This window comes from Ailuropoda melanoleuca, chromosome 5, assembly GCF_002007445.2.
Source record: "Ailuropoda melanoleuca isolate Jingjing chromosome 5, ASM200744v2, whole genome shotgun sequence".
Classification (NCBI taxonomy): Eukaryota; Metazoa; Chordata; class Mammalia; order Carnivora; family Ursidae; genus Ailuropoda; species Ailuropoda melanoleuca.
The window spans coordinates 8870590-8873618 of NC_048222.1; positions in this window are offsets into that span (position 1 = coordinate 8870590).

A 3029-nucleotide genomic window follows, 5' to 3' on the forward strand; every position below is an offset into this window, starting at 1 on the left:
CTCTGCTTCGCTGAACAGCAAAATTCCTGGAAAGCGTCTGAATCCATTCCTTGCCTACCTGTCTCACCAGAGCCCCGCTCCTGGCACCTTCCCATGTACCACCTCCCCAGAAACAGTGCTGTCGGTATCGCTGGTGACTGAGCATTCTTACATCCAATGGACAATTCTCAGTTCTCATCCCACCTGGCCTTTTAGCAGCTTCTGACCCAAGGGATCACTCTCTCCCTTTTAGACACTTTTTAATCATTTGGCTTCTGAGACGCAACTCACAACCCATGACTCTCCTCCAGCCTCACTGGCTACAGTAGCTCCCTCTCATCTCCTTTGCTGGTTCTTCTTCCTCTCCTGAACCTCTAAACGTTGGAGAGTTCCAGGGTACAATGTTGACTCTCTCCTCATCTGTACCGATATTCACTCTGTAAATAATCTCATCCAGTCTCAGGGCTTTAAATACCACCCACATGTTGACAACTGCTAAATTTATGTCTTGACTAGAGCTTCTACCCCTGAATGCCAGACTCTCACATCCAACTGCCTATTCTGAATCTCCACTTAGATTAAGAGGAATCTCAAACCTAGTATGTCCAAAACAATGGATTCCCTTCCCTATCCCCTACCCCCTCTCAAAGAAAAAAGAAGCCCTGCCCTCCCACCCCCAACCCTTCAGGTCTTCCTCATCCTTAAGTAACTAAGCTACTTGGTTCTACTGGTTATTGAACCCAAAACCAAAAGTCATCGACTCCTCTCTGTTGGAGTCTAATATCCCACATTCAATACTTGAAAGAATTCTTAAGAATTTATCCAGTCTTTCTCCAGTGTTCTCATTTACTTATGGTCTCTTTTCAAATGTCATCGTATTAACAGTTATCAAGTAGGTAAAATAAATCCCATCCACCCTACCGGTACTTCTTATCTCCTTTAACCTGCTTTATTTTTTTTATCAAAATTAGTCATTCAGTATATTCACTTATTTGTTCATTGTTTCAACCAGAATGCAAGCTTGAAGATTGCTGAGACGTACTTCTTTTTTTTTTTTTTTTAAGATTTTATTTATTTATTTGACAGAGATAGAGACAGCCAGCGAGAGAGGGAACACAAGCAGGGGGAGTGGGAGAGGAAGAAGCAGGCTCATAGCGGAAAAGCCTGATGTGGGGCTCGATCCCGTAATGCCGGGATCATGCCCTGAGCCGAAGGCAGACGCTTAACCGCTGTGCCACCCAGGCGCCCCTGCAGAGACATACTTCTGATCTCTAGCTCCTAGCGATGAGTAGGAGATATGTGCTCAGCAAATACTTTGGAATGAGTACATGAGTGAATGAGAAAGGATGGAAAGGGACTAGTGATGGTATTATGGGGGTAGCAGAAGCTCCGGGGCATAAAGCTAAATGGTGTGAAAATCCAAATCTTTTGAAGATGCTGAGGGAAAAGTGGTCCTGGCAGAAAAAAAGCAAAAATCTCAAAGGTAGGAATGAGCTTGGCTTTCTGGGGGAACATCAAAGAAGGCTTGTGTGGCTGCAACAGCCAAAGGTATCAGAGAGGTGATACTGTTAACAACTGAATTGCATAGGACTTTATGAATGATAAGTATTTTGAATTTTATTCCAAGTATGAAGAGAAACCACTGGAGAGTTTTAAGCAAGAGAGTACCCGATCTGATAATTAAAAAAGAAAAAAATCACTTTGGCTGCTGTGCCACTGGCAGGGGGCTGGGGGTGGCAATGTGGAAGCCACCTGACCAGTGAGAGGCTGCTTGGAAATCCAAGGGTGGACAGGATTTGAATGGCATCAGGGCAGTGGGGAAAATGATATAAAATTTGAGGGTAGAAATGACAGAATTGGCTTATTGGTTTTTGGTAAGGGCACAAAAGTAAAAGAGAGGATTCCAAGAAAATGTCTAATTTTGCCATGCAATCTAGACTCCATTCAGGCAAATTTAACTCATCATATTTCCATTAAGTCCATTGACTAAAAGGATCGTTTGGGCACCTAGTTGTTGAGGAGTAAGAAGAAAGGAAGGGAATCACATACAGAAAGAGAAAGGGGGAGCTATTGAGGGGCGAAAATACTGCGTTCAGGTTTTGAAATGTTGAGTTTAAAAGGTATCTGCGGAGCTGGCCTAGAACTCCGGGAAAAGAGGCTGGACTGGGCAATACCGTATTTAATCTATTATCTTCCCCTCATTACGGCTCTGAACGGGGCAATACCGTGCTTCCCCTATTATCTCTCTCTCACACGCACACCCCTACTCTTACGGGTCTGAACTGGGCATTACCGTATTTACTCTATTATCTCCCCCATATTTACGGGTCTGGACTGGGCAATACCATACTTCCTCCATTATCTCTCACACACACACACCTACATTTACGGGTCTGCACTGGGCAATACCGTGCTTTCTCTATTATCTCTCTCACACACACACACCCACATTTACAAGTCTGGACTGGGCAATACCGTACTTCCTATATTATTGCTCTCTCACACACACCCCTGCGTTTACAGGTCTGGAAATCGCGTGCGCACACACATCCCCTACATTTACAGGTCTGGAAATAGATTTGTCTTTGGTGACGTGAACTTTCAACGTGGTAGGGTGTTTTTCCTTACGGTGCAACTTACAATCCATGGGTTCCTCAGAAATACCGCAGTTTCAGGACTCACCCCCAGCACGATCTCTGGAACCTGTATGAGACCACTCATTTAGTAATTCCCCTCAACCTCTGTGACATACTGTAGGTAGAGACTTCCTGGGATGGGAAGTTCTCTACCACCAGCCGCCCGCCCCCTCCCGGTCACAGGCTGCCCCCCTTTTCCGGGAAGGAGCCGAGGAGACAATACCCAGGCAGGCCCCCTAGCGTTCTCGCGATCAGCCCAGAGGCTGGCCGGCAGCCCGGGACGCGGCCCGCACGCTTCGCAAGCAGACATCCCACGAGCCAGGCCTCGCAGCCCTGGCGGCCCCGGAACGCGCCGCCCCTCCGCCCCCGGCCCGGGCGACCCCTCGCGGCCCCGCCCCGGCCAGGGCTCCTGGC